The following is a 13723-nucleotide window of genomic DNA, read 5'->3' on the forward strand; positions in this document are numbered from 1 at the left end:
TAAGAATGCAGAATTTCAGTGTAAAGTTGACTAAATGATCTGCAGACAATACAACTGTAGTTTGGGTGTTATCATTCTGCCTGGAACAAGTTATTTTCTTTTTTTTGAGACGGAATCTTACTCTGTTACCCAGGCTGGAGTGTAGTGGTGCGATCACAGCTCACTGCAACCTCCACCTCCCAGGTTTAAGCGATTCTCCCACCTCAGCTTCCTAAGTAGCTGGGATTACAGGTGTGCACCACCACACCCAGCTAATTTTTTTATTTTTAGTAGAGATGGGGTTTCACCATGTTGACCAGGCTGGTTTCGAACTCCTGACCTCAAGTGATCTGTTGGCTTCTACCTCTCAAAGTGCTGGGTTTACAGGCATGAGCCACTGCGCCTGGACCAACAAGTTATTTTCATTTCTGCTAAACAAAAGTTATTTGTATCAATGTTCTACAGGTTAACATTTAACTTTACCTAATTTGAGCCATAAACATTAGTAAGTTGCAAGTCAAATGTGCATTCATGGCTGGGTATGGTGGTTCATGCCTGTAATTCCAACATTTTGGGAGGTCAAGGCCAGAGGATCACTCAAGGCCAGGAGTTCAAGACCAGGTTGGGCAACATAGTGAGACTACTGTCTCTTTTACAAAAAGATAAACATTTAAAAAAAATTATGAAGGTACATTCCCTGAGAGAATTAGGCATTCTTTAGGTTGGTCTGTAAGACAAGGCAGTGTTTCAGAATGACTTTAAAAGGCACATAATTATCATTTTGCCTTATTTTCATAATGTGGATAAGTTTTCTTAACACAAGAAGTATTTCTGTTATATTTAAAAGAGTTATCATGAACCTACAGTTCTTCAACTGTCCAAAAGTACCTGACTTTTTAACTAATGACATTGTAACTGTAATTTTCAAGTAACTATGTAATATGGATGAATGTTGATAATGGCCAAAAAGAATTATTTTTCATTTTTTTTTTTTTTTTTTTTTCTTTTTTTTTTATTATACTTTAGGGTTTTAGGGTACATGTGCACAATGTGCAGTTTTGTTACATATGTATCCATGTGCCATGTTGATTTTCTGCACCCATTAACTCGTCATTTAGCATTAGGTGTATCTCCTAATGCTGTCCCTCACCCCTCCCCCCACCCCACAACAGTCCCCGGAGTGTGATGTTCCCCTTCCTGTGTCCATGAGTTCTCATTGTTCAATTCCCACCTATGAGTGAGAACATGCGGTGTTTGGTTTTTTGTCCTTGCGATAGTTTACTGAGAATGATGTTTTCCAGTTTCATCCATGTCCCTACAAAGGACACGAACTCATCATTTTTCATGGCTGCATAGTATTCCATGGTGTATATGTGCCACATTTTCTTAATCCAGTCTATCGTTGTTGGACATTTGGGTTGGTTCCAACTCTTTGCTATTGTGAATAGTGCCGCAATAAACATACGTGTGCATGTGTCTTTATAGCAGCATGATTTATAGTCCTTTGGGTATATACCCAGTAATGGGATGGCTGGGTCAAATGGTATTTCTAGTTCGAGATCCCTGAGGAATCGCCACACTGACTTCCACAATGGTTGAACTAGTTTACAGTCCCACCAACAGTGTAAAAGTGTTCCTATTTCTCCACATCCTCTCCAGCACCTGTTGTTTCCTGATTTTTTAAGCAATGGCAACAAAAGCCAAAATCGACAAATGGGATCTCATTAAACTAAAGAGCTTCTGCACAGCAAAAGAAACTATCATCAGAGTGAACAGGCAACCTACACAATGGGAGAAAATTTTTGCAACCTACTCATCTGACAAAGGGCTAATATCCAGAATCTACAATGAACTCAAACAAATTTACAAGAAAAAAACAAACAACCCCATCAAAAAGTGGGCAGAGGACATGAACAGACACTTCTCAAAAGAAGACATTTATGCAGCCAAAAAACACATGAAGAAATGCTCCTCATCACTGGCCATCAGAGAAATGCAAATCAAAACCACAGTGAGATACCATCTCACACCAGTTAGAATGGCCATTATTTTTCATTTTAAACACAGGAAGAGGCAAAATCATATAACAAAACTTGTTACCACTTTAACAATCCATTCTTTCATATATTTAAATTAATGATAACCCAATATGGTCCAAAATACCCTGTTTTTAACAGGCTTCACATTTACAGAAATAAATGTGAGAATGGAAGAGGCAGGAAGCTCCAGAGATTTATGGGGCTTTCTCATTAAGAAATGCTCTCCCTTTATTTGGAGCCCAAGGAGTTTTATATATCCTTGTAAAATATCTTTTTTTAAGATTTTGGATAAGTAAAATATAGAACTTGCCATTGCAAAATGAGAGGCTCATTTTCAAGCTGAACATTTTAAAAATGTACACATATGAAAGTTGAACATCTGGAAATTGATACTTTTACAATTATCCCTGCCTGTATACCTCTTGGAAAGCATTTACATGTGGGAACACATGTGTGTTCTTTAACCTTCGTTTGAGAAATTCTGTATTAAAACATGTTATCATTCATAATTTGAGCTATTAATAACTTCGGTCAATTATCAGAATCTGAATGGTTTTATGGTGTGCTGGGTATCTTCCATTTGCCCCTTGTTACCACTCATCACCCTTCACCTTGCTTCTTACTCTGTGAGGCTAAACTTTAATGGATTAAATCAATAGGAGCCTCTGCCCTCTGACTAGCAGTAGGGTTTAATCACTGGGAATCCCTGGCAGGAAGCAAGAGAATGAGGACAGGGTATCAATAACCCTGCCTTTTCTCCTGAGGAGCTCCCTTGAGCTGGCCATGTCCCTCTTCTAAAGGTCACTGCTCTGCTCAATCTAATTTTCTCTCCTGGGTTTTGATAATCTCTGCCTTCAGCCTTTTGGCCCTAGAGGTAGGATAGTTCTGCTGTTGTTAGCCCAAGTTATTTTGTGGCTTTCCAACACTGCCACACCTTCTCAATTAGTCCCTCTGTAAATTAACCCTCCTTGAATTTGATCCCAATTTGAGAGTGCCATCTGCTTCCTGTTTGAGACCCCCAACTGATAACTCAATTTAGAGATTACTGGCTATGCCCAAATTCCCTCAGGAGAGTAACTCCAAACATGTTTTGGAGCCAAGGAGCTCAAATTGGGTATGGATGAGAGATACAGAGGCACAGGGCCATTCTGTTGGTTTCCTATCCCATCATCTGCTGCTACACCAGAATGAACAAGCATAAGAATTGTCTAAATTTGGAAGACCGCTGGGTATTGTGGAGGCCTTGCTGGATGGGCAGACTACACAGTATCCCTCAGGGTCATGGCAGACTCTGAAGTGATGGCAAAGACCACAGAAGGGCCATACATTCTAGAAGGAGATTCCTGACAACAGGGTAGACATGTTTAATTTTACTGAAGATTAGGGAAAATAAAAGGAATAACAGCAGAGGAAGGAAACAATGTAAAACGATTCCTTACGTTACTGGGACATCAAGGTTTGAAGGAAAAAATAACCAAATAAAATAAATAGACAAAAGATTCCTTAGCTATAACTTTCCCATGCTTAAGGGACACAAAAGTTCAAACACTATTTCTCATGTTCTAACACCAAAGAAGTTGATGAGTTTACCTAGAATTATCCTGAAGATGATCTCAGTTTCTAACTTGTGTTTTATGTCCCTGTCCCCCTCCAGGGGGTTTGTTTCCTTTAAATTCTGTGCAAAATTTTTACTTGTCTCTGGAGAATTCATAACTGCATACTTACCAGAGTTTATTATCCCAGGATCCAGCCTCTTTTGTCTTATAGTTAATATCCCTAAACCTGGGTATTCAGGGTTTTTTGTTGTTGTTGTTGTTTTTTGAGATGGAGTCTTGCTTTGTAGCCCAGGCTGGAGTGCAGCAGTGCGATCTCAGCTCACTGCAACTTTTGCCTCCCGAGTTCAAGCGATTCTCCTGCCTCTGCTTCCTGACTAGCTGGGATTACAGGCATGCGCTACCATGCCCGACTAATTTTTGTATTTTTAGTAGAGACGGGGTTTCGCCATGTTGGCCAGGCTGGTCTTGAACTCCTGACCTCAAGTGATCCACCCGCCTCAGCCTCCCAAAGTGCTGGGATTACAGGCCTGAGCCACCGAGCCCAGCTGGTATTCAGTTTTAATAACTTCAGCAGACCAGTCTGGGATAGGCTTTGGCCCTCCAAATCTCATCAAAAAGCCAAAGTGGAGAAGTGCATTTGAAATACCTTTTGCCTTTATCTCATGAGGCTGAGTGCAGCGCCTGCCAAATAGTAATCTCTGAATCAAGACAGATGTTAGTTCTAAGAGTATACACTTTTTAGACCCTTAAGGAGAAAGATAATCACTTTCCTAACTTCTTCTTTGCAAGGCTATCTACCCCTGCCTTCCACAGTTAGCTTTTACATTACTATGCAAAATGTTTAAATTGCTCATGTTCAATGGAGTTAACCTTCCACATTATTATGCAGAATGCTTTAAGTTATTTATGTTCCTCCTTTCCCAAACTCTACCACTATCCCTTTCTACACTGTGACCTCTAGTTCTAATAGGATTAAGGGCCATGATCATTATAGTGATATTCATCTCAATGGCTACTTCCTTAGCTACACTTAAAAATTAAAAAAAAAAAAAGAAAGAGAAAAAAAAGGCCAAAGCTCTGACCTTCAAGCTTTTAAAGTCCTATGGTACTAGCCTCACAATGAAAAACAGCAGTCAGTACCTGCCCCATTCATCCCCACTCTCTCTTCCCATTCCATTTAGCACCTTCATTTTTTTTAGTTCTTTTATTTTATATATTTCTGTAATTTTAAAAAGTATGCCTAGTCTGCAACTTCTGGATTTTAGCTTTTTTGATATACTGATTGAGGATGCTGTGATGAGCTGCACCTTTAGGAATAAAAAGACTTACCCCCCTAGCTGCTGTGAGTGCTTCTGTCAGACAACCCTAAGTTTTCAGGCGTCTGCATCTGAAGAGAAATGCCTTTGCCCCCTCCGCCCCCACAACCTCTTACCAGGGAGGCCTACTTTCAGTGAAGTTATATATACAGGAGCATAAATGACTAGTCCCCTTGCCCCAACTTGGGCCAAACAACTTTGTGGAACTATCCAGCATCACAGTTTCCTGTAGAATTAGCAGAGGCCTTCTTTGAGACTCTACTACAGCCCAGCTGCTCCTTCTGCCCAATTCTGCTTTTTTTCTCCTTCCAAAGAACATTCCCCCAATAAACTTCTAGCATGTCGGCATGTCGATCTCCGTCTCAGAGTCTGCTTTTGGGAAATTCAATATGGGGCATTACCCACTGACTTTCTGCTATGGTAGATGAGGATTTTTCTATTTTGCACAGCACTTCTCTATCCTCTGTCTCTATCTCAGCTTCCCCTCATTTCACCTTCTTTATGTAGTGATAGTGACATTTTTAGATAAATCAACATGCAATATAATCACAGTATAATATTCATGGCTGAGTCATAGTTTACTCTATATTTTATTTCATATACTTTTTTTACTTGATGCAGACTGTTGCCTCATATTTTTATTTCCTTAGCTTTTATACCAATTATCTCATTTCAATATTGGAACTAATTCTCCTCTAAACATGTTCGTAAATATCAGCTATACTCAATCCGTTTTATATTCGTCTTAGAGACATTGCTCTTAGAGGCCTCTGTCCTGCTCTATTCTGGTCTTTTTCTGTGTCCGCTGACTGCTGTTATCTTGGTATTTCTGTTCTCCACCATTCTGCAAATTCCTTTTACATTTTCCCTAAGTTGTATCCCTTGTTTCCTGAATCCCATATCTTTGTCTTTCTTGGTTTTATTGGAGCACATTTTCTAATAGCTTTCTGGAAAAGAGATCATGGGAGGTAAATTTTAAGAGCTTCTATTTCTGAAAATGTCTTTATTCTAGTCTCATATTTGACTAATAGTTTGGTTGGGTATAGAATTTTAAATTCCTTAGAATTTTAAAGGCATTTTTCCATTATCTTCCAACTTCCAGGGATGCTGGTAGAAGCAATGTATATTATTATTATTTTTAACAGAGATGAGGTCTTGCTTTGTTACCCAGGCTGGTCTTGAACTCCTGGGCTCAAGCAATCTTCCCACCTTGGCCTCCCAAAGTGCTGGGATTATGGGTGTGAGCCACCATGTCCAGACCTGGCTGCTAGTGTTTTGGGAAAAGGGAGCCAGAGATTGCAACTTTTAGTATGTTAGGTTTTTACTAATTATCATTTTAAGTCTGGGGTGTCTCCCTTTTACTTTACCCTCCCCCCAACCCCCCCAACCACATTAGCTCTGCCAGATGTACTTAAACTCCTATGGTTTGACTGCTCTAGAGACTAAATGCCATCTTCTGTTAGGAAGTCGTATTTGTCTCGTCGTATGAGGTAGGAGAGATCAGGGTTAAAATTCCACTTACTTTAAAAGACTTTCATGTCTTCTTCTTTTCAGTCTCATCCACAACACTGTCTTGTGAAGTACCCATTGCCTCCAATTCCTTTGTCTTTCCACAATTCTGCAATGGGAACTGATTTTCATCTTTCGGACATAGATGCTTAAATTTCAGCTTTCTTTTGGACTCCTAAGTCAATTCCCTTTTCTGTTTCAAGATTTTATCTTTTGTATGCTGGCATATATTATATTTTCTAGTTTATGTCTATGTTTGCCATTTTTCCTCTTTGCAATCCTTGTAGCAGGGTTTGAGGAGGGAGTCTCTGCATAAGAGACAGTCTCTCTTATGTCTCCCTTTTTTTCCATTTTAAATGACAGTCTGAGGGCGAGTATGTGAGTCTCATTCTTTTAGCTTCATGTTCAAGGACATTTTAAAGAGTATCATTTTCATTTAAAAGAATGGTCATGGCCGGGCGCGGTGGCTCACGCTTGTAATCCCAGCACTTTGGGAGGCCGAGGCGGGCGGATCACGAGGTCAGGAGATCGAGACCACGGTGAAACCCTGTCTCTACTAAAAATACAAAAAATTAGCCAGGCGTGGTGGCGGGCGCCTGTAGTCCCAGCTACTCAGAGAGGCTGAGGCAGGAGAATGGCGTGAACCTGGGAGGCGGAGCTTGCAGTGAGCCGAGATCGCGCCACTGCACTCCAGCCTGGGCGACAGAGCGAGACTCCGTCTCAAAAAAAAAAAAATAAATAAAATAAAAGAATGGTCACTGAGACTTCATGAACAGCCTGGTCATATAGTACAATTCAGTGTGAGTTAATTGTTACCCAAGGAGGCCCAGAGGTAAGAAAATACAGGATAGGAGGAGAGCATGATACTTAACAATCTTTGGATGATTCAAATAAATACATAGAACATGAGGACACAAATAGGAAGGGCAAGTTTTGGCCTTTAACCAGTCTGAGAGAAAGAAGAAACAAATTGGATAAGCGTGTCATCAAGATTTTTTTTCTCCTTTTCAATGTTTTACCCTCAATGCCTATTTGAATGCTGGATGAAAAAAAAATGAAGTTAAACAAGCAAATGCATTCATGCTGCTATTTTAGTATACATCAGTTGTGAATCTAGAGTTTATGACTTACTTACTTCAAAAGGGTAGAAGTAGTTTAATATGTTAAATAATACAAAATGAACCATGGGCTGAATATCTTCTATTTGCCCCTCTAGATGACTCCTCTAGTCTTCTTTACTCTGCTTTCTGCTCTGGGAGACTGACTTGGATAAGTTTGTTGTTGTTGTTGTTGTTGTTTGAGACGAAGTTTTGCTTTTATTGCCCAGGCTGTAGTGCAATGGCGCGATCTCAGCTCACTGCAACCTCCGCCTTCCGGTTTCAAGCAATTATCCTGCCTCGGCCTCCCAAGTAGCTGAGATTACAGGCATGCACAACCATGCCTGGCTAATTTTGTATTTTTAGTAGAGACAGTGTTTCACCATGTTGGTCAGGCTGGTCTCAAACTCCTGACCTCAGGTGATCTGCCCACCTTGGCCTCCCAAAGTGCTGGGATTACAGGCATGAGCCACAGCACCTGGACTGGATAAGTTCTTATACCAGCTGTGTTTTTTGTTGTTGTTGTTGTTGTTGTTGGATCCAACCTAAGGAAAGCTGCAACAGGAGATTCAAGAAAGAAGGGGAAATGAACAAGGTATTTCTTCCTCTGACTCCCTCCTTGCAGTATCTTCTCCAGCTGCCTTTCTCCCTCTCCAAAGGAGATTGCTCTTTCGAGGCTCCGCATTTACAGGACACTCTTCTTGTAGCCTACTCACCCCTTCTTATCATGCAAATAGCATCTCCTCTTGCTTTGTAATTTTGTTGGGAAATATAGCTGGGGCTACACCTGAACTTTCAAACAGGATGTAAAATGTCAACATTCTGAATGGTTGTAAACAACTTGATTCTGAATGGTTGTGAACAACTTGGGCTGTGTGCCTTCGGGACTGATGTACTACAGGTTGGAGAGAGGACTGGTTTTCTTTTTTCTTTCTTTCCTTTTTTTTTTTTGAGACCGAGTTCCCCTCTTGTTGGCCGGGCTGGACTGCAGTGGCGCAATCTCAGCTCACTGCAACCTCCGCCTTCCGGCTTCAAGCGATTATCCTGTCTCAGCCTCCCCAGTAGCTGGGATTACAGGTGCCTGCCACCATGCCCGGCTATTTTTTGTATTTTTAGTAGAGACAGGGTTTCACCATGTTGGCCAGGCTGTTCTTGAACTCCTGACCTCGTGATCCGTCTGCCTCGGCCTCCCAAAGTGCTGGGATTACAGGCATGAGCCACTGCACCCCGCCGAGGACTGGTTTTTCTTGGGTTTTTTCTTGCCTCTGAGTCCATGACTGAGGGATCCAAGTTACTAATATGTGAATTTAGTGTTTTAATGACTCTTCTTTCACACCCTCATGCCTAACAACTAAACTAAATGGATACGCTTCTATTTTGTTGGCATTGGCTAAGTACATATTTTGCAGATTGATTGATGTGAAAGGACTAAAAGAACAAAGAGAAGCCTCTATTCTTGAGGATGTATAGGATTCCAATGAGGAAGTCTTTCCCCCTGTTTCTACATATGCCACCTTCTTAGGGGCTAAGAGGGGAGACTGAATCCACGTTGATTCACATAAATTACATCATGTAGTCTGATTCTAACACAATATTGAAGCAAATCTATGTGTAAATTGGTCATTAGGCAAAGGCTTGTTAGAAATGTGAGACAGTAATACGGGATCACAAAAAAGTAAGGTTCAAGGCAGTTTAAGTGAGATCAACGGTAAAATTTTTATGGACTCACAAGTTATTTAAGTCAATTTTCAAAGTTAGCCTGTGCCATAAAAATGATGTCAAATTTCCTTTCTAGGCTATTCTATATCATAGCTGTTTTATTTAAATTAAATTTATTAAAAAATTATATACTTGGTAATTATTAAAATCTAAAAACAAAATATTTAAGAGAAAAAAGTTGGCATTAAAATAGATTATTTTCATTCTAGAAATTGTAAGTTCAGTCACTGATAGAGATAATGATTTTTAGGGGTGATATTTTAAAGAACCACTGATAGGAATACACCAGATAGCTGAGATATTTATTTTTGCATGGTTAACGTGCCTGATGATAGGATAGAAGACTGTATTTTTCCTGTCAATTTGTGAATATAAAACACCATGGACTAGTTACATAGATGTTGTACACTAGAATATATCAGGCAAAGGTTTTGAATGTAGATACCAAGCACTGCAGGTAACAGGTGTGCTGGAAACGTGTTAATTGATGGCCCTGCTAGTGTAAATGCATGGTGAGAGATCATGATTATTGTACGTTTCACGTGGTGCTGCAGAGGGAATATAGGTTTAAATGCAACTGCAAAGATTCTGACATAGTGAAATGCTTGAAGAAAAAGTAAGCTTTTGGTACACTTGTTATCAAAAGAAAAGTAAGCTTTTCTGTGTGCCTAAAGAACAAAGCACTATTTATGTGAAAGCAAAGCTGATAGCTGTTGGTCATGTTGGTCAAAGTTCTATTAAGGAATGTCTCAGTTAACTGGAGGTTTTAACATCACAGCCGAGCTACTCTATCCATAAATTCATGATCATCCATGAGAAACCATGAGGGAGTAGCTGCTGCAAAACTCGGAAGATGATGTGACAAGAGACCAAATTTCATCAACAACACCCTGAGAGGAGCCAGTCGGCCAAGGGGAACAGCAGGGGAAACCCTTACCACTTAAAGCAGAAAATGCTCGTAACAGCTCCACCTCTACATTTGCCACATCTGCTGCAAAATACTTCATCAGCCTGAAAGGCGAGGTGTGACTAAGGGGCAGCACCAACATGATCTACAACTGTGAGAGGTTCACAACTCATTGCTCTATGGAAGTACAGAAGACACATTTTTCAAACAAAACTTAACTGCTTTCTAACAACAAATACTAGGGTTATGCAGCTCAGTCACTATGGTTTCTAAATACCTAGAAGCTGGGAAAATAAGTACTAAAAAATAGTACGCAAAAAGAGACAAATGAATGAAATGCTAAGTAGGTTTGGTAAAATTTAGGGGAAAGGAGAAGCAGAAAAGTCTGGAAGGTACAGAAACTTATATTCGATAAGGTTAATCTGGTGCCTTTGTGAGAAATCTCTAAACTTTAATTGACTGATGTATCCTTGTTACTTGTTGAGGAATGCTCCTATTCTCCCCATCCTCAAACTATTAGAACAATAAAATAATTAAGCATTCATATGCTAAGCCATTTTGATTTCATGGATTATAATCTTTTTACAGAAAAATTCATATTCAGTTAATATTTATTTTCATTTTTCATTTCAGCTTTTAGCTTTTTAATTCATTCAAGCATAATTTCATGCATTGAGCTGAATGCCTTTTATCAAACTCTTACAGAAACAAAGTTTTGCAAATAAACCCCATCCTGGAAACAGTAAAATCCAGAGTCTTAAAAGTTTCAGAATAACAATAATAGTTGTGCCAAATCCCTATTGACTTCAGTGAGCATGGCACCACATTCAAGAGGCTGAAGAAACTAGAGCCAGGAAATGAGACATGGGGTTTTATTTTTACATACACGGAAGAGAGCCCAGTGGTGGCAGGCTTGGCAGGAGAACAGCAACTTCTTGCAAAAGGCATGCAGTTTATATAGCATTTTCACTTAACACTCTTTCCCTAACAACTTCCACGTGGCAACCTTTATTTAATGCAAAATTCAGGGCCTTAAGTTTCTGTATGGCCAGTGTTCCATGGGGAAATGGGGGGTGGAGGGCTGTATGGCTCCTCATAGATAAGGAATGGATCTGCGGGTTTGCCACTTCTGGATTCCCTTAGCTCAGAACTCCGAACATACATTCAGGTGCATCTGCTATACAGGGTCATTCTCAGGGTATGCCCAAGTCAAGTTATCACTGTCAGGTGTGTCTACCATGCAACAGTTTATCATTCTTCCTTTCCTTGCCTGGTGGTTGTCACACTAGTGTATTAATCAACCAGTAAACATTTACTGAATATCAAATGGCCCCCAAAGAGGGGGGGAACACACACACAAAGTAGGTATCATAGTTCCTGCTCCTAAGGTATTTATAGTTGGAAGTGCTTAAATTGTTGTATATATAATAAAGCAAGGAGCAGTTAAATATTGAGCAGCTAAAAATTGGCTAAAAGTGCCATAGGAACACAAAGGAGAGACATGTTACTATTGACTGAAACTAGCGGAAGGAGATTTTATGGAGGAGAGAAGATCTGAGCTGGACCCGGAAGGATGGGTAGGAGGGAGAGGAAGGGTCATACAAATGGGATGGGTCAGCAGGAACACAGGCATGAAAGCTGGAAGAAAAACAATGCTGATGCTTGCTACTCACTTCCCCCATTAGAAGCCAAAGTGAGGTGTGACTCTCATAGCAAGTAACTGATTGAAAGTACCAGGCTATTAATACATGAGGAGAAATGCTGCTTCAGTAAATAGATAGGTGGCATTATTGTTCGGAGACTAATTTGAGTCTTTATGTTTTGTGCCTGCAACAGATGTGCCGAAGATACTTAATTAGTGATTAAAGAAGCTCCCATCAGTATGGGAATAATGCTGCAATGAATATAGAAGTGCATACATCTCTTGAACTTACTAATTTCATTTATTTTTGATATATACCTAGTGGTGCAATTAATTGCTGGATTATATTATAACTGTATTTTTAATTTTTTGAGGAACCTCTACACCATTTTCCAAAAAGGCTGTACCAATTTACATTCTCACCAACAGTGTACAAGTCTTCATTTTTGTCCACATCCTCACCAACATTTGTTATTTTTTGTCTTTTTGATGATAGCCATTCTAACAAGTGTGAGGTGATATCTCATTGTGGTTTTGCTTTGTATTTCCCTGATGAGATAGTTTTCTTAGTTTCTTTTTCAGAGAGTTCATTGTTAGTGTATAGAAATGCCACTGATGGGGAAAGAGGAGCAACAATGAAAGCTTTGAAAGAGCAGCCATTGACTTTGAGGAAGCCCCAGGAAAGGATGGTGTTCAGGAAGTGGGAGAATAAACTTTTTCAATGTGGAGAGAGATCCCGATACTTCAGAAGCCCCTGATCATTCAAAAACAACCAGCTATGCCGTGGGATCAAAATCCAGAACAATCAACTGGAAATTACAGTGAAGATGAACAAAATGGAAAGCAGAAATAGAGAGAAGGAGGAGGAGAAGCAGGCAGAAAGAGAGAATGAGAAAAAGAAGAAAAAAATGAAAAGGAGCTGCAAGATGAACAGGGAAAAAAAAGGAAAAGAGAAAATGAGAAAGAGAAACAGTATCCCAAGAAAAGATTAGTCAGCAAATCCCCCATGGACACTCTGGGCAAAGTTTAAGTTAAACAGGTGCCCCACTATACAAGAGAGTTTATCACTCTCATTTGAATTTGACATGACACATAAACAGATAAGTCAATGGTTTTGTAAAATGAGGAAGAAATATAATAAAGAAATGTCCAAGAGAAAGCATAAGAGAAAACACACGAGATGGAGGTCTCTGTGTTGCTAAGGCTGGTCTTGAACTCCTGCCCTCAAGTGATCTTCCCACTTTGGCCTCCAGAAATGCTGTGATTACAAGCATGAGCCATCGCACTGGCTAAGACATTTTACATGACACCATTCTCACCAATAAATGGAGTTCTGAAAGGATAAACAAGAAAATATTAACAGTCATTGATTCCGTGGAGTAGAACTAAATGAGGGGAATGCAAAGAAGTGTTTATATGTTTTATTTTTACCCTACTATAGATTTAAAGTTTTTATAATGGATGTTAATTGATTTTATTTAAGAAAAAAAATCGAGTCAAGGCCGGGCACAGTGGAGCACGCCTGTAATCCCAGCACTTTGAGAGGCCAAGATGGGTGGATTACCTGAGGTCAGGAGTTCGAGACCAGCCTGACTAACACGATGAAACCCTGTCTCTACTAAATACAAAAAAATTAGCCAGGCATGGTAGTGCATGCCTGTAATCTGACTTACTTGGGAGGCTGAGACAGGAGAATCACTTGTACCCGGGAAGTGGAGGTTGCAGTGAGTCAAGGTTGCACAATTGCATTCCAGTCTGGGCAACAAGAGCGAAACTCTGTCTCAAAAAAAAAAAAGAAAAGAAAAAAATCAACGAAGAAATTACCAACCTGTGGAAATGTTTTGAGACTGAAAGGGAAATCCATTATAGAAGCTAACGGGTTCAGTGCCTTCTGCAATTTGTCAATATATCTCTAAACATCCCCTCCAAACATGACTTTTCTCTACAAATGTGATTACA

At 39.8% G+C, this 13723-nt stretch overlaps 1 pseudogene; it reads left to right on the forward strand.

Moving 5' to 3' along the window:
- The first annotated feature begins 6860 nt into the window (after positions 1–6860).
- On the forward strand, positions 6861–12996 carry LOC129458400 (NANOG neighbor homeobox-like; annotated as a pseudogene).
- Positions 12997–13723: the final 727 nt, after the last annotated feature.

This window comes from Symphalangus syndactylus, chromosome 19 (genome assembly GCF_028878055.3).
Source record: "Symphalangus syndactylus isolate Jambi chromosome 19, NHGRI_mSymSyn1-v2.1_pri, whole genome shotgun sequence".
In the NCBI taxonomy this organism is placed as follows: domain Eukaryota; kingdom Metazoa; phylum Chordata; class Mammalia; order Primates; family Hylobatidae; genus Symphalangus; species Symphalangus syndactylus.